Source organism: Giraffa tippelskirchi, chromosome 6 (assembly GCF_054371585.1).
Source record: "Giraffa tippelskirchi isolate mGirTip1 chromosome 6, T2T-mGirTip1v1.2.pri, whole genome shotgun sequence".
NCBI classification, from domain to species: Eukaryota; Metazoa; Chordata; class Mammalia; order Artiodactyla; family Giraffidae; genus Giraffa; species Giraffa tippelskirchi.
The window spans coordinates 132,195,905-132,215,177 of record NC_137280.1 but is presented as its reverse complement, the minus strand read 5'-3'; the positions used below and the strand labels follow the sequence as shown (position 1 = coordinate 132,215,177).

Here is a 19,273-nt window from a genome sequence, read left to right as displayed (position 1 = left end):
GTGATTCTTAGGTAGAATGAATCCGCCTTATTTTTCTGAATGTTTTCACTTTTCTCGCTTAGTTTGTCAGTTTGTCAGTTCAGTTGCTCAGTCGTGTCTGACTCTTTGCCACCGCATGGACTGCAGCCCGCCAGGCCTCCCTGTCCATCGCCAACTCCCAGAGTTTACTCAGACTCATGTCCATTGAGTCAGTGATGCCATCAAACCATCTCATCCTCTGTCATCCCCTTCTCCTCCTGCCTTCAATCTTTCCCAGCATCAGGGTCTTTTCCAGTGAGTCAGTTCTTCACATCAGGTGGCCAGAGTATTGGAGTTTCAGCTTCAGCATCAGTCCTTCTAATGAATATTCAGGACTGATTTCCTTTAGGATGGACTGGTTGGATCTCCTTGCAGTCCAAGGGACTCTCAAGAGTCTTCTCCAGCACTACAGTTTTAAAGCATCAATTCTTGGGCAATCAGCTTTCTTTATAGTACAACTCTCACATCCATACGTGACTACTGGAGAAACCATAGCCTTGACTAGATGGACCTTTGTTGGCAAAGTAATGCCTCTGCTTTTTAATATGCTGTCTAGGTTGGTCATACCTTTGTCTTCCAGGGAGCAAGCGTCTTTTAATTTCAAGGCTGCATTCACCATCCGCAGTGATTTTGGAGCCCCCCAAAATAAAATCTGACACTGTTTCCACTGTTTCCCCATCTATTTGCCATGAAGTGATGGGACGGGATGCCATGATCTTAGCTTTCTGAATGTTGTGTTTTAAGCCAACTTTTTCACTCTTCACTTTCACTTTCATCAAGAGGCTCTTTAGTTCTTTGCTTTCTGCCATAAGGCAGATGTCATCTGCATATCTGAGGTTATTGGTATTTCTCCCGGCAATCTTGATTCCAGCTTGTGCTTTATCCAGCCCGGAGTTTCTCATGATATTCTCTGCATATAAATTAAATAAGAAGGGTGACAATAAACAGCCTTGATGTACTCCTTTCCCTATTTGAAACCAGTCTGTTGTTCCATGTCCAGTTCTAATTGTTGTTTCCTGACCTGCATGCAGATTTCTTAAGAGGCAGGTCAGGTGGTCTGGTATTCCCATCTCTCAAAGAATTTTCCAGTTTGTTGTGATCCACACAGTCAAAGGCTTTGGCATAGTCAATAAAGCAGAAGTAGATATTTTTCTGGAATTCTCTTGCTTTTTTGATGATCCAACAGATGTTGGCAATTTGATCTCTGGTTCCTCTGCCTTTTCTAGAACCAGCTTGAACATCTGGAAGTTCACATATTGTTGAAGCCTGGCTTAGAGAATTTTGAGCATTACTTTGCTAGCGTGTGAGATGACTGCAATTGTGTGGTAGTTTGAGCATTCTTTGGCATTGCCTTTCTTTGGGATTGGAATGAAAACTGACCTTTTCCAGTTCTGTGGCCACTGCTGGGTTTTCCAAATTTGCTGGCATATTGAGTGCAGCACTTTCACAGCATCATCTTTTAGGATTTGAAATAGCTCAACTGGAATTCCATCACCTCCACTAGCTTTGTTTGTAGTGATGCTTCCTAAGGCGCACTTGACTTCACATTCCAGGATGTCTGGTTCTAGGTGAGTGATCACACCATCGTGATTATCTGGGTCGTGAAGATCTTTTTTGTACAGTTCTTCTGTGTATTCTTGCCACCTCTTCTTAATGTCTTCTGCTTCTGTTGGGTCATACCATTTCTGACCTTTATTTAGCCCATCTTTGCATGAAATGTTCCCTTGGTATCTCTAATTTTCTTCAAGAGATCTCTAGACTTTCTGATTCTATTGTTTTCCTCTATTTCTTTGCACTGATCACTTAGGAAGGTTTTCTTATCTCTCCTTGCTATTCTTTGGAACTCTCCATTCAAATGGGTGTATCTTTCCTTTTCTCCTTTGCTTTTTGCTTCTCTTCGATTCACAGCTATTTGTAAGCCTTCCTCAGACAACCATTTTGCCTTTTTGCATTTCTTTTTCTTGGGGATGTTCCTGATCCCTGCCTCCTGTATGATGTCACAAACCTCCATCCATAGTTCTTCAGGCACTTTGTCTGTCAGATCTAATCCCTTGAATCTATTTGTCACTTCCACTGGATAATCAGTTCTCTATCAGTTCTCTGTCTTCATCATTTACCCTGCTCACTACAACAAAGCTTGGAAGCATGAAAGCATAAATTAAATTTTGACTCTGAGCTGGTGTTGGGGAAGGAATATTGTATCAGTTTGTTATGTAAACATATTGAGATGTATCTAGTGTCTCAAACAACCATTTGGTTAGATTTTTGAACCCATGTGAAAGACTTATTGTCTTTTTATACAACTTAAAGGAAATGGTAAGATACATTCTCTGGGAATTACTAAATTAGCTCCTTAAATAAGCTGAGATAATAGAAATTAGAGAGACGTTATAGACAATCATTCACAAATGCTAAGGAAGCTGTATTTTTCTTATCTTTTGGTTATGGAGTAAATAGGTGAGAAGTTTGAATTTTGTTTTTTGTAATACTCTGACAGAAAAACAGCAAATAATTTAAGAGTAAGTTTCAATGAGTTAAATCATGTGCACACATGATAAATAAAAGGAGATACAGGAGACAGGTTAAAGTCTTGGTTTCATACAGACAGAGTAGAGTGTAATCCCAACATACATACAGCTAACTTTCAGAAATTAGCTATGTGCATTTTCTTTTATGTAATTAAAAGCAAAAATACTGAAACATTACACTGTCCATTATATAAGAGGAACATTGGATACATTTACCCACAGATATTACCATTCAGAGGAATATACACAAAACCATCTATACACATTTAAAGAACTTTAAGGGTAATTTAGATTCTGTAGTTTTTGTTGCTTTGATATTCTATAACATCACTTCATCTGTTGAGGTGCAGCTTAGGTTTTGACAATGCTTAGGTCTTTGGCCAAGGACATACACATATCTGTGTTTTTATTATTTTGTGTTTTATTTGTTAATATAAATTTTTCTTTCCCCTACAGTTTTTAATACCAGATAGACTATAAGGTGGTCAGAGGGAGTGGAGACACTGGCAGGGAACACAGTGACCATGGGAGCCATGTAACACTGCTGTAGTTCACGAGGGGATTGAAGTCAATATCTAGGAACCAATTGGTAAGAAACGCCTCACTAGAAGCCAGTGCAGATGAGACACTGTTCTGCGAATGTCATGAACCTTTTTTCCTGGGTTTCAATGCCATCTTTGGGAAAAAGAAGAAGTAAGGAGAGCTGGTGATGAGAAAGTAATGAGAAAGGGGAGCCAGAGACATGCCCACTTGGTAAAATGTGAGCCTTTAATGGGAAAAATTTTGTGGTATTCACAGGACTTTTAAATATTCTTAGTAATTAATAGGCATTCAGAAATGTTTGTTAAATTTCTGAGAAATAGAAATATCTTTCTTGAGACAAGTATTTTCTACTGCTACCATGAAATGAAGAAAAGAACAAATTTGAAATAAGGTATAACCATTAGCTTATGTAAAAATTGACCTACTCTATTCAGCATATCAGATACAAACTTGAATTTTATCAGAAAATAGCAAAACGTAGACTTTGTAATTAATTGTGACCTTAAAGTACATTTACTTCAATCTTACACTGTATAAAAAATACAGTCTAAAGTTTTAAGAAATAGACACAGTACTTTTGTAGTTGGTGGTTCTGTGATGACTAAGACCATAGACTTTGATTCTAGGTAGACCTGGAACATGCGTTCCACTTCTGCCACAAATTGTATGACTTAAGGGATATTTATTGAACTTTCTGAGTCTTACTATTCTTAATGATAAAGATACATTTCTGGGTTATTTTCATGTATCTTATACTTTGACTTCCTTGGCTCAAAAACACATTGACTGTTTTGTTGGAATTTTGCATTTAGTCTCTCAAAATTGTTTAGATTTCAGTATGTCATCACATGAGTGATCCCTCCCAACCTTGTATCAGCTATAAATCTAGTAAATGTCTTCTTGATCATTGTCAGTATCATTGAAAAATTGTTGAACAAAATGGGCTTGAAGATGTTTTACCAACTTATCTCCAGGGTTACTCTACTGAAATCAATGTTCATATTTATTCTGACATGATACCAAGCTCTCACTCTTCTGAAATTCAGTAAAATATATTTGGCATGACTTGCTTTAAAAAAAAAAAAAAATCTCTGTAGAATGCTGATCATCCTCACCTTTTCCCCTAAATGTTTATATTATCATATTTCCTGCTCTGCATCATCAAAGACTGTGTTGTTCAGTTGCTCAGTCGTGTCCAACTCTTTGTGACCCCATGGACTACAGCACATCAGGCTGAATCCACCTGTCAAGCAGGAGACATGAGAGACGCTGATTCAATATTTGGGTTGGGAAGATCCTCTGGAGTAGGAAATGGCAACACACTCCTGTATGCTTGCCTGGGAGATCCCACGGACAGAGGAGTGTGGTGAGCTACAGTCCACATGGTCACAAAAAGCTGGACATGACTGAGCACCACCACCACCACCACAAGGATAAGAGTCCACAGTTTTTACATTTTGAATATTTAACAGGAAATGAAAATAGACCATAAGTTTTTTTGTGGTTTTTTTTGTTTAGTATTTGAGCCCTTCATTGTATGGCAAAAGTCAGCTAAAGTTAGTGCTAACTGCCTCATTCAAATGTGTCCTTTCTTGTTGCTGACACTAGAAGGCATTTGAGTTTGAGAATATCACTGTCTGACACTAATAATACTTAATTCTTCATAATTCTCATGACATGTGTCTCTGCTTTTCTTGTGAAACTGTTCTACTTTGTAAAATTATGCCCATCAAACATCTCCTGACTAGATGTTCCTTGTGAACAGAATCTACATCTAATTAATCTTTTATTTAAATTTTGGTCTTGTGTTTAGCAATTCCACATTTATTCAGAAAACAAATATTTTTTAAAAAATAATTTGTGCCATGCATTAATCACAGGTCATTAATTATTATTCTCGTCTTCTTAGTTTTACACATGTAGATATTTGCTCATGTCTAGTTTTCTAGCATTCCTTTCATTTCTTTGATTTCCTGTAGCTATATTTCAATAGGACTGTAATCTCACTTATAAACCCCTCTATCCTTAACAGCTTCCTAGTAAAATAGAAGGAATACATTCTAATACTCACTGCTCTTATTCAGGAGGACATAGTTAACCACATCGTCAGGAGTCAGATTTTGCAATTTGTACGTTTTTGAGTGGCAGTTTTCCCTCTTTGGTTCATGTTAACTGCACCATTGATCATCTCTGACCTACCGTCCATACTCCTTTCGTATCCTGTTTCACTATGGTCAAGGCTATCTACATTTATTTATATTACTTTAGCCACAGTGGAAATCAAAGTAAATCACAAATTATACTTGTCTATAAAAATTCTTTTGCAAGTTAGCTGATGTTATAACTCTTAAAAGAAAATTCATTCAGAGATTTTTCTATTCTTAATTTTCTTTCTTTTTTGTTTTTGTATATTTCTATTGAATTCATTTTTAAGATTTCATTTTGTATATGTGTTTTTGTATTAAGCCTCCTCAAGTCTCTTATTTTTAAATTTAAGTGTTACAGCTTAGCATTAATTTGGGTAAGATCCAAAAAGAGATTATTGTAGTATAGGTTTAGGAATGCTTTGAAAGGATGCCATTATCCTTTTGTGTCAAAAAAAAAAAGAAAAAGATAAGAATTTTCTTCTCTTCTTTGACCTGGTAATTAGATTGGTAGATCTAAGGTATATAGTAGACACAATCGATTGAACATCGGCAAGGCATTAGATAATGTCTTTCCTGCTATAATTGTGAAAGGATAAAGATACAGGAGTAGACTACTGTGATTGTTTGAACAACTGAACAAGAGGGTAATGATCAATGAATTAACATACCTAGGAGGAATAAAATACTGTGATAGTTGTTAATTTTGTAACTGACTTAAAGGAAAATAGATGGATGAAACTGGAGCCCATTATACAGAGTGAAGAATGCATGCTTTAAATATGAAGTCACATCTCTGCCATCCTCTCCTTTTCAGGTTTATTTTCTTGACTTACATAGAGAGCATTCCATCTTTCATTTTGGCCAGTCATCACTCCCCATATGAGAGATCTGCTTGATTGCTAACATAAAATCCCACCTTCCGTGGTTTCATCAAATTTATCAATAAAAGAGTTCAAGATAATAGGGTTGAATTCTATTCCTGGAGTCATTTATCGTTCTTTTCTTAGAATTTTTAGAAATTTGTTGCAAAGAGGTTGGTACTGAATCGCTGTGTTATATTATTTACTAATTATTTATTAATTATTTAGTAATTATTTATTGTTTGGTAGCTTTATCCAACATGTGAGATTATAATGATCTGGAGGGCAAGAGAAGGGTTTATCTTACTTTTCTTCTAAATTTTCCTGTTGATATGTTTCGATTGAAAGAATTCAAACTGTTTTCATATTTATTTACATATTTTTACTTATTAATCTTTTTGTCACCTTATCTAAACTGCCTCCTAATTTTCTATATCATTATTGAGTTTTGAGGCTTTTGAGTGGTTTCTATAGGCTTATTTGGCTTTGCTTCCTTTAGCTTCTCATATCAATTTGCATGTCTTCAATTTAGCACTTACAGTGTTATCTTTATACTCAAGGAGCTCACAGTTTAGCAAGTTAAATATAGATGGTACAATTCAAATATAGCATTCTATAAAATATATTTTCCAGGCTGTGAATGCATAAAGATCCAATTAAAATAGTAATTTTTAAGACTATATCTATCATACATCTTTTCTAATGATAGTACTGTTAGAGAAGTTCTCAAAAAATATACTTGCACAACTGAATCTTGGAGGACAAATGAGTTCTGTAGCAAAATAACACTGGATGCTGAAGGAGGAGAGCACATAGGTATAGATAAAAGTGAGCTGAAATCTATGAGAATAGACATGAATGTGTGAAGACTATCGACTGTATGAACACAAAATCGTTCAGTAGGTGTAAGCATAGGATATCTGCTAAGGATACTTGCAAAGGAGCCTGAAAATAGGCCAGCACTCAGAAGTCCTCCAGTGTCATGCTGTTGACAAGGTTGTACAGTGGGTCAACGTGATTCAGCTAGCTCTGAATTGGATGGCAATAAAAATTTTTGCTGGCATACGGATTTTCCTACCATCCTAAATTGGAACATTTATTCACTCTCTGGAAAATGTGATGGACGGCAAGCTAGGGTAAATTGCAAATTGGTAACAATGGGGAAAAGGAAATGGTTTCAGCTCCACTCAGTGTCTGACTTTGCCTGTTCCCTTTGAAGCTTAATTATAGCCATTAGTGGAAGCCTCTTAAATGTTTGCTAACACACGCTACAATACGGGGAGAAAGTTTGCCAAAGTCTTTTAAAATCATGAGAAAGCAGTATTTCACAGGTCAAGTGATTTAGTTCGAACAAGTCATTATTATGTTTGCCCTGAACTCTAAAGAAAAGCCTCTGCAAGAATTTTTAAGTTCAATGATACCATTATTTCTGCTATACAAATCTGTCCCATATCTGTCAACTCTGGTCCAGACAGATTACTCCAGGGAAACAGTAACTGGGAGTGCCTCCCCACTGCTTACAAAGCTTAGCCAGTAGAGTTAAAGAGCTTTAGTTTAGGGATCATTCTGTGAACTAGCATACCTTCTGTCTCAATTTCATCTCCTGGTTTCCTTTGCAAACATCAGAAGCACATACCACTAGACTCTGAGTAATCTGTATTTTCTGTTCCTCTACTTTTGTCCATTAATATTTTTTCTCAAACAATTGTTGCTACCTCTACCTATCAGAATCTGATTCAATAGCCTATTTGAAATGTTTCCCCCAGTTGCTCAAGAAGGAATCACTCCCTTTCTTCTGACTTATAAAAAACATAATGTTTTACCTTTTGGTTTTTTTTTTTTGGCTACACCATGCAACATGGGAGATCTCAGTTCCCCAACTAGGAATTGAACCTGGGCCCTCTGCAGTAGAAGTGTGAAGTCCTAACCACTAATCACTGGACTGCCAGGGAATTCCCTTCAAATTTTTTTTATGTAGAATAATCTCAGTTAATATAAAAATTACCCCAACGCATTATAACTTGCATAGGAGGAAGTCTGTTTTTTTTTTTTTTTCCAGTTCTGTAAAGTTCAGGTCATTATCCCTGATTTACAGGCAGCTTTTTTCCAACCTGTGATGAAGAGACCCAGTCTCCTTTCATTTCTGGGTTCAACACATGGCTCAGGTTTGCTGTGCCCATTTTCATCAAGGTAATGGGGAGAAGAATATTATTATGAAGGAGTCACACAGGATTTTTTACTAACTTGACTTCAGAGTAAAACACAACACACTCATCATTGCTGAGAACTAGTCACACAGTCACAGTTAATGAAATTTGGGATAGAAAACTCAGTTCCCCCACCTTGAGAGGCTTGAGGAGAGGCTTTAAATCAAAATGAGAAAAATGTTACAAGAAGCTGGGGGGAAGGGGACTTTTTAAAAAATTATTGATGAAAAGTTTAGCAAACATGGAAATTAGGGAAAATGCCCTCTAACAAACTGATAGATCTTGCTAAGGAGATTTCTAGGTTAAATGTTGAAAATATCAACTGATTTCATCCTAAGGTACAGAAAAAATAGAGCTGAGCTAAAGAAGGAATTGTCCATTTTTCAGCTCCTCTAGAGGAAATATAAAACCTAGGGCTTTATGGATTTTAAACAGTAGTTGTCTTTCATCCTGAGTCTCTCTCGGAAAGAGACTCAGGACAAAAATGTTTTGCTGCCAGTAAAACATCACAGGGTATATACAAGTGTGAAACTATCAAACCCTCTTAAACCTCAGTTTTCAGATGATCCATCATAAGATCGTTGTACTAATCAGTAGACTTTCTAACGATCTTAAGGATATATCTCATCAACTCTGTGAAACAATGAAGCCCCTACATGGCATTGTCTAACAGTCACTATACAGCAGGGGGCTTCCCAGGTGGCACTAGTGGTAAAGAACCCTCTTGCCAATGCAGGAGACATAAGATATACATGTTCAATCCCTGGGTCAGGAAGATCCCCTGGAGGAGGGCATGGCAACCCACTCTAGTATTCTTGCCTAGAGAATTGCATGGACAGAGGAGCCTGGTGGTCTACAGTCCATAGGGTCAGAGAGTTGGACACAACTGAAGCCACTTAGCACGCACGCAACTATACAGGGAGCAAAGGTTGAGAAGGGCTTCTTTTGACTAGATTTGAAGTGTGCCTTTTGTCCAGTAAAGTGTAATGCAAAATGATATGTGAAGAACCCAAACCATTTTTGAAGAAACTCAGCAAGCCTAGACTAAAAGGGACAGACAGTAAAAAAAATAAATAAATAAAGAGGCCTTGTTTTGTGAAATATGATACAAAATATTTATGGGCAGAAAGTAGGTTAAGCCAATTAGTTAGCTGTAAACCCTGGCCATTTTTTTATGGCGGGGTTTTCTAGTGGAGGGGAGGTGACTCAGCAGGAATAACCAAGAGACCAGAGGACAAAATCTAAAACAATAGAAAATTGCTCCCAGGTAGCGTTGTGGGGCCTTTATCAAAGAATTAGCCTGGCTATTAGAGATTTATGAAGGAAGGATGAAGGAAGTGGCAAGATAAAAATTCTGTTTAGATAGAATTATTCTTGCTGAATGTGTTGTGTTGATGTATAATGTTAATGCATACAGAAGGAGAGGTAGGATGATAATTAGAAGATTATTGTAATAATTCAAATTAAACAAGACAGTGACTGCCTGAGAATTAACAAGTGGAGGTGATGAAAAGTGGTTAGCTTTAGGATATATTTTGAAGATAGAGCCCAAAGAATTTGCTGATGGATCACATGTTGGGTGTGAGAAAAAGAGTGGAGTTAAGGATGATTATAAGGTTTTTGGCTTAGCAAATGGAAAAACTGGAGTTGACATTTTATGAGTTGGGGAGCAATGAGAAAGATATAATTGTTGGGGGAAAGAATGTTAAGACTCAGTTTGGTATAGAATAATTTAAATATTCTGATTAGATATTCAAATAAAAATGAGGAATGAGCTGTTGTATACAAGAATCTAGATTTTTGAAAAGAAATGCATGTGCAACTGTGCATGCTCAGCTGTGTCCAACTCTTTGTGACCCCTTGGACTGTAGCCTGCCAGGCTCCTTGGCCCATGGAATTTTCCAGACAAGAATTACTGGAGCAGGTTGCCATTTCCTTTGCTAGAGGATCTTCCCAACCCATGGGTTGAACCTGTGTCTCTTGCATCCTCTGCAAGGGGTTGTTTACCAGCTGAACCACCAGGGAAGTCCAGAGGATAGAGATCACCAACAGAATAAGTATAGGTAAAATCCAGATTTGGCGCAAGGCTGAAACACTGCAGCACTCCAGTGTTTTTTGATCAGTGGATGAATTTGCAGAGACTAAGATGAAATGTCCAAGAGAAAGTTGTGTTGGGAGCCTAATAGGGGAGAAAACATATATGAAATGTTGTTGATTTGTAAAATGAAATGAGAATTAAAACCATTGGCTTTTGCAACATAGAGGTATGTCTGGTCTTGATGCTAACAGTTTTACTGTTGTCATGGATAGAACTTTAATTAGAGTAGACGTTGGAGCAGAAAATGGCAACTCATTCCAGTATTCTTGCCTGGAGAATCCCATGGACAGGAGAACCTGGCAGGCTACAGTCCATGGGGTTGCAAAGAGTTGTACACGACTGAAGCAACTTAGCACACACACACAGTAGACTTTAGAGAAAACAGAAGGGAGTAAACTGGAGTCAGTCTACGTAGTCTACCCTTGAGAGATACTTTGGTCTAATAGAAAGAAGTTAATGAAGAAAAATGAAGGAAGATGAGGAGTCCAGGAATTATTTCTTTTCCTTTTTTTTTCTTTCTCTGTATATATTTTTATGAGAGAAAGAACAGGAAGTATATAAACTATTGGAAAAGGTCCAGAAGAAAGAGTAACTTGATAAAAATTGATTTTATCAGTGCACTGATAAAATTGCTAAGATAATATTGTGAAGACAACAGTGGAGGAGATAGTATACATAGATGGAGGAACTGGTCTTTTTTTAAACAAAAAATTTTATTTACTATGTACAGCATGATGACTTGATATGAATAAAGAACAAAAGAACAAAATATTGTAAAGCCCCCAACTAAAATAAATAAATTTATTTAAAAAAAATGCTATGTTCAAGCTAATACAGTTAATTAGCACATAGTTAACACTTTTTTAAAGATAAGAGAGCCTGAAATCTATTTTCTTAGCAAATTTCCGTTGTTCAGTATGGTATTACTAACTGTTGACATCATGCTGTTCTTAATTTCTAGACTTATTAATACTACATAATTGCAGTGTTGTGCTCTTTGACCAATATCTCTGCATTTTCCCCACCTCCCTACACCTAGAACTGCCTTTCTATTTTCTGAATCTATGTATTTAACATTGTTAGATTTCACATATAAGGACAATCATACAGTATATATCTTTCTGTGTTGAGTTATTTCACTTAGCATAATATTCTCCAGGTTCATTCATGTGGTTGCAAATGACAAGAGTTCCTTTTTAAGGTTGAATAATATTCCATTGTATGTGTATATGTGTGTGTGTATATATATTCTACAATTTCTTTATCCACTTATCTATCAATGAACACCTGGATGGTTTCCACATCTTGGCCACTATGAATAATGCGGCAATGAATATGGTAGGTATAGATAACTCGTTGAGGTGCTGATTTCATTTCCTTTGGGTATACATTCAGAAAAGGGACTGATAGATCATATGATAGTTCAGTTTTTAGTTTTTTGAGGAACTTCAGTACATTTTTCAGTAATGGTTATACCAATTTACATTTCCGCCAACAGTGTACAAGAGTTCTCATTTCTCCACCATCTTTTTTAGATAGACATCATAACAGGACAAATAGGTATAAGTTGATATCTCATGTTTTTATATTTACATGATGAGAAGGGATGGTCTTTTAATTATTTTCTTATGTTTTATTGAGGTAAAATTGATCTGTAATAAACTACACACAAGTAAATGTGCAATTTGATACTTTGATGTTTGTATATATGCATAAAATCAAGCATCATGATAATAAATGTACCCTCTATCATCCCCAAAGTTTCTTCATGTCTTACCAACCCTAGACATTGATATGCTTTCTCTGGCTATAAATTAGTTAGCAGTTTTTTAAAAGAAATGACATAAATGGAATCATATGAGCTGTACTCTTTTGGGGGGCAGGGAGGAGTCTGGCTTCTTTCACATACCTCAGTTTTTTAGATCTGCCCCTTTGCTTTCCAAATGTATGTTTTTGGTTGGCTTATTTACTATCTGTATATATTCTTTTTTGTGTCGATTCAAATCTTCTGCCCATTTATATTTCGTTGTTTGTTTCCTTGTTATTAAGTTTTGAGAGTTTTATATGCACTAAATTCCATTCTTTCATCAGATATGTGCATTGTAAATATCTTCTCTAGTTTGTCTTATCTTTCTTGAGTTTTTTTTTTAAAAGATTTCAATTTTCATGAAGTCCATGTTATAAATAGTTATTTTATGGATAATGCTTTTGGTGTTGTGGCTAAGATTTTTAGCTAACCCAAAGTCACAAAATATTTTCTTCTAAAATTTTTATACTTTTAGAGTTTAGTTCTTGGATCCATTTTGAATTAGCATTTGTATATGATATAAGCTGTGGGTTGAAGTTCATTGTTTTTGCTTAATACATCCAATCATTTTAGCACCATTGTTGAAGATTATCATTCTCCACTGAATTGCCTTTGCATCTTTGTAAAAAAAAAAAAAAAGTATCTATATGTATATGACTCTATTTCTGAATTCTCTATTCTGTTCCTTTTATCTGTCTCTTCTTACTTTAATATCACACTGTCTCAATTATTGTAACTTTATAATAGTTCTTGAAGCCAGTTAGCTTTCAAAAGTTCTTTTCAATACTGTTTTGACTTTTCTGGGACTTTTATATTTTTCTCAAGAAATTGTTTTTTCAATGTATAGCACATGAAAAATGTTTATCACATTTTCCTAATAGTTCCTGTTTTGATGCTGTAGAAATGGTATTATTTTTCATTTAAATGGCTGATTATTTCCTCTTAGTATATTGAAATAGAATTTATTTTGTATTTTGTTCTTATACCCTCTACCCTTGCTTAAACTCATTAGTTCTAATAGCTTGTTTTATAGATTCCATCATTATTTCCTACTAGGTGATCGTGTTGTCTGCAAATAGACAATTGTTTTTCTTTTCTTTGTGTATTTTCAAATTTTCTTTTCTGTTTTTTAATTTAAATTTTGTATTGGGGTATAGGCAATTAAACAATGTCGTGATAGTTTCAGGTGTACAGCGAAGGGACTCAGCTATATTTTATTAGTTACTTTCCTATCTGGATGTTTTATTCTTTTCTCTCCTTTCTTTTGGCTGTTTTTTACCTTATTACTCTGACTAGAATCTCCAATACTATATTGAGTCGAAGTGTTGAGAGCTGAAACCCTTGTTTTGTTTCTGTTTTTAGGGGGGAAATGTTAGGTTTCTCATAATTTAAGTATGATGTTAGCTATAGATTTTTCACACATGCCCTTTATCTGATGAAGGAAATTTCATTCCATACTGAGTTTGCAGAGAGTTTTTATTTTATCCAGAAATATATATTACTAAATTTGCTAACATTTTATGGAAAATATCCATATATTGATTTTTTTCTTATAATATCTTTGACATCTGGGTAATTCTGGCCTCCATAAAATGAGTTAGAAAGTGGTCTTTCCTCTTCTGTTTTGTGGAAGAGAGTGTGTATATTTGGATTAAGTCTTCATTAAATGATTAGTAGAATTTATCTTTGATCCATCTGGGCCTGGAAGTTTCTTTACTGAAAAAATTTTTAACTAATTAGAACTATACATTATTTGCTTTTTTTGGAGTGAGTTTAATAATTCATGACTTTCAATACATGGTCTATTTCATATAAGCTCCTGAATTCATGTGCATAGAGTACATTCATCATATTTTCTAATTATCCAACTAGTGTCTGTTAATTTCCTCCACTGTTTCTGATACTGGTTATTTTTTACTCCCCTTCTGCCCCCAATATCCCCTCCCCCCTTTTTATTGGCAACTATTTTAAAGAAATGGCTATGGTTTCACTGATTTTTATTTGTTGTTTTTCTTCTTTCAGTTTCACTGATTTTTGCCCTATCTTTATTATTCCCTTCCTTCTACTTGCATTTGATTTTATTTACTTTTCTGTTTCCTGTTTCTTTAAATGGGAAACCTAGGTTATTGATTGATACATTTCCTTACTTAAACCATTAAATGCTATACATTTCACTCTAAGAATTACTTTAGCTTCAACTCATAGATTTTGACAGATTCATTCTGTTAAAAACAGTTTGTTCTTCTTCTGTAGCTCATGGGTTATTTAGAAACCGTATGCTGTTCAACCTTCAAATAATTGGGAATTTGGGGGCTATTTTTCAGCTATAGACTTCTAATTGAATTTATTCTAGGGTGAGTTTAATAATTTGTGAAACAAATCATACATTGTATGATTTCTGCTCTGTTAATTTTTTTTAAGATTATTTTATATCCCATGATATGGTCTATCTTGGTGAATGTTTATATGCAATTGAAAAAAATTGATATAATCTGCTATTGTTCAGTAAGTGCTCTATAAATATCAGTTATGACAGTTTGTCTTGTTGTGTTGTTCAGGTCTTCTATACTTTAAAAATTTTTTTTTTGAAATATAGTTACTTTACAATGTTTTGTTAGTTTTTGCTGTATAGCAGAGTAAATCAGCTATATGTATACATATATCCCCTCTTTTATGATGACCATTTAGGTCATCACAGAGCATTGAGTAGAGTTCCCTGTGCTATATAGTAGATTCTCATTAGTTATCTATTTTATAAATAAAGAAAAGATACCGCTAAGCCGTGTCTGACTCTTGCGATCCCATAAACGGGATCCCATCCTTCCAGGCTCCTCTGTACATGGAATTCTCCACGCAGGAATACTGGAATGGGTTGCCATTTCCTTTTCCAGGGGAACTTCCTGGCCCAGGAATTGAACCCAGGTCTCTCTCATTGCAGGCAGATGCTTTACTGACTGAGCTATGCAGGAAGCCTTCTATACATAGTAGAATATATATGTCAATCCCAGTCTCCCAGTTCATCCCACCTCCTCTCCCCCTTTGGTGTCCATACATTTGTTCTAGACATCTGTGTCTCAGGTATTCTGTACTCTTAATGATTTTCAGTACACTTGTCTGATCAATGACTGAGAGTAATGTTGACATCTCCAGTTATATTTGATAATTTTAAAAATTCTTTCTTAGGAGTTCTGTTGTTTATTGCTTAATATAGTTCAGTGATCTATTTTTAGATGTACACACATCTAGGATTGTTATTAGGTGAAAACACATCTATAATTGCTTCCTTTTTGTTGTTGCTCAGTCACTCAGTTGTGTTAGACTCTCTGCGACCCCATGGACTGCAGCATGCCAGGCTTCCTGTCCTTCCCCATCTCTTGGAGCATACTCAAACTCATGTCCATTGAGTCGGTGATGCCATCCAACCATATCATCCTCTGTCATCCCCTTCTCCTGCCTTTAATCTTTCCCAGTATCAAGGTCTTTTCCAGTGAGTCAGCTCTTTGCATCAGATGGCCAGAGTATTAGAGTTTCAGCTTCAGCATCAGTCCTTCCAATGAATATTCAGGACTGATTTCCTTTAGGATTGACTGGCTTCATCTCCTTGCAGTTCAAGGGACTCTGAAAAGTCTTCTCCAACACCACAGACAGCAAAAGCACCAATTCTTTGGCACTCAGCCTTCTTTATGGTGTAACTCTCACATCCATACATGACTATTGGAAAAACCATAGCTTTGACTATATGGACATTTGTTGGCAAAGTAATGTCTCTGCTTTTTAATATGCTGTTTAGGTTGGTCATAGCTGTTCTTCCAAGTAGCAAGTGTCTTTTAATTTAATGGCTGCAGTCACTGTCCTCAGTGATTTTGGAGCCCAAGAAAATTAAGTCTGTTACTGTTTCCACTTTCCCCATCTATTTGCCATAAAGTGATGGGACCAGATGCCATGATCTTTGTTTTTTGAATGTTGATTTTTAAGCCAGCTTTTTCACTCTCCTCTTTCACCTTCATCAAGAGACTCTTAAGTTCTTCTTTGCTTTTTGCCATAAGGGTGATGTCATCTGCATATCTGAGGTTATTGATATTTCTCTCAGCAATCTTTGATTCCAGCTTGTGCTTCATCTGAGCCCTTGGTGGCTCAGATGGTAGAGAGTCTGCCTGCAGTGCAGGAGACCCAGGTTCGATCCCTGGGTCGGGAAGATCCCCTGCAGAAGGAAATGGCAACCCACTCCAGTACTTTTGCTTGGAAAATCCCATGGATGAAGGAGCCCGGTAGGCTAGAATCCATAGGGTCACAAAGCGTTGGACACGACTGAGCGACTTCTCTTTCTTTCTTTCTTTCTTTGTGCTTCATCCAGCTCAGCATTTTGCACAATGTACTCTGCATATAAATTAAATAAGCAATGGTGAATGGAATTGTTACCTTAATTTCTCTTTCTATTCTCTCATCATTAGTGTATAGGAATGCAAAGAATTTCTGTGTGTTAATTTTATATCCTGCAACTTTACTATATTCATTGATTAGCTCTAGTATTTTTCTAGTGGTGTCTTTAGGGTTTTATATGTAGAGGATCGTGTCATCTGCAAACAGTGAGAGTTTTATTCTTTTCCAGTCTGGATTCCATTTATTTCTTTTTCTTCTCTGATTGCTGTGGCTAAAACTTCTAAAACTATGTTGAATAGTAGTGGTGAGAGTGGGCACCCTTGTCTTGTTCCTGACTTCAGGGGAAATGCTTTCCATTTTTCACTATTGAGAATAATGTTTGCTGTGGGTTTATCATATATGGCTTTCATTATGTTGAGATATGTTGAACAAGTGGAATCAAAATTTCATAATTTTTTAGTTAGGGAAAAATTCATAAGTTTTCTAAAATATATATTATACATATATATATAAAGCTTTTCTACTACACTTGATAAAGACTTCAGAAAGAACATCAAGAAAAATGAAGAGATGGAGAAACTGGAGAACATAAACTAAATGAAATGGAAGCACTGAATATGAAAGAGAAAAGTGAAACAAGCTAGGTAAAAGCAAAAGATCATCATATAATTCAGTTGTTTTTAAACATGACTGTTCATTAGGAACATATCTGGAGCTCTGAAGAAAAAAAGCAATACCTGAGCATTTGTATTTTTCAAAAAATTTCAAGATAATTCTGATATGCATGTGGATTTTAAAAAGTGATTAGAGGTTTTTCTATTAGATCCTAGTTTTGGTGATACAGAGTTCTATTATTTTTCTGTTGACCGATCATGATACAATGGTATTGAGTAATAGTTACATAATCACGATAGTAAAAGATGTATATCACTTTCCACAATCAGTAGTCAGACAAAAAATAAAAGATAATTACATTGCAAGTCATAATGAGAACATGATTAACTTAACAATATAAAACAATTACATACAATGTGGTTGAGGGGGAGGGTCATGAAGAGTGATGTGGTATGTTAAAGTGCATATATGCGCATGTTTTCATACACCCAGCCAGTCTGTGTCTTTGATTGGTGCATTTAATCTGTTTACATTTAAAGTAATTATTCAAGCTGGTTTTAGAAAAGGCAGAGGAACCAGAGATCAAATTGCCAACATTTGTTGGATCATCAAAAAAGCAAGAGTTCCAGAAAAATATCTACTTCTGCTTTATTGACTATGCCAAAGCCTTTGACTATGTGGATCACAACAAACTCTGAAAAATCCTTTGAGAGATGGGAATACCAGACCACCTGACCTGCCTCTTAAGAAATCTGCATGCAGGTCAGGAAACAACAGTTAGAACTGGACATGGAACAACATACTGGTTCCAAATAGGGAAAGGAGTACATCAAGGCTGTTTATTGTCACCCTTCTTATTTAATTTGTATGGAGAGTATATCATGAGAAACGCTGGGCTGGATAAAGCACAAGCTGGAATCAAGATTGCTGGGACAATCTCGCTGTGGCTTTGTCTTTGTCCTTAGATCTGGGATATCTTTTTTTGGTGGGTTCCAGCATCCTTCTGTCGATGGCTGTTCAATAGCTAGTTGCAATTTTGGTGTTCTTGCTGGAGGAGATGAGCACATGTCCTTCTAATCTGCCATCTTGGACTGGAAGCCCTTGACTTTTTTGAAAAAATCTGTTTACTAGCTTATTTGAGTGATTACTTTCCAATTTTGATTTTTCTATAGATTCTTCTTTTCTATTTAGAGAAGACCTTTTGATATTTATTAATAGAATTGACATAGTGTTGTATTCTTTTAGGTTTTGCTTGTCTTGGAAATTCTTTATTTCTCCATCTTTTCTTAATGATAATCTTGCTGGGTAGAGTAACCTAGATTGCAGATTTTTCTCTTTTACTACCTTGACTATATCTCACCACTCCCTTCTGGCCTTCATAATTTTAGAGGGATTCCGTTGTAATTAACTGTTTGTTTTTCACTTGTAACCTTTAGAATCCTATTTGTTTTTAACTTTTGTTATTTTTATTATAGTATGTCTCGGTGTAGATCTGTTTGGGTTTATCTTGTTTGGACCCCTCTATGCTTCCTGTACCTGGATATCTGTTTCCTTCTTTAGGTTTGGAAAGTTTTGGGCCATAATTTCTTCAAACACATTTTCAACCTCCTCTTCTCTTCCCCTCCTGGAATCCCTATTCTGCATAGATTGGCACACTTTAAATTATCCTATAAGTCTATTATATTGCTTTCATTTCTTTTTTTTATTTGACTTTATGTCTTCTGTTTTGATTGGATAGTTTCCATTATTCTGTCTTGTGTGTATGTGTGTGTGCACGCACGCCTGTGTACACTCAGTTGCTTCAGTCATGTCCGATTCTTTCCAACTCCATGGACTGTTGCCTGCTAGGCTTCTCTGTTCATGAAATTCTCCAGGAAAGAATACTGGAGTGGTTGCCATGTTCCCCTTCAGGGGATCTTCCTGACCCAGGGATCAAACCTGCATCTCCTGCACTGCAGGTGTATTCTTTACCCACTGAGCCACCTGGAAAGCCCATTCTATCTTGCAAATCACTTATTTATTCTTCCTGATTATTCAGTCGGCTGTTCTTTGCCTTTAGCTCAGCTTTTT

The 19,273-nt window shown here is 35.9% G+C and overlaps 1 protein-coding gene across 5 annotated transcripts in view; it reads left to right on the top strand.

Moving 5' to 3' along the window:
- LOC145508636 (uncharacterized) overlaps window positions 1–19,273 on the top strand; it is a 331,084-nt gene that overhangs the window by 136,963 nt on the left and 174,848 nt on the right. For 2 of the 5 annotated variants that reach the window (XR_014055489.1, XM_081495654.1), the window contains exon 3: window positions 3,003–3,135. The exons of the other annotated variants lie outside the window; for them this stretch is intronic. The gene's annotated coding sequence lies outside the window, so the exon portion shown is untranslated. The remainder of the gene's footprint in view (window positions 1–3,002; window positions 3,136–19,273) is intronic. 5 annotated transcript variants of the gene reach the window in all.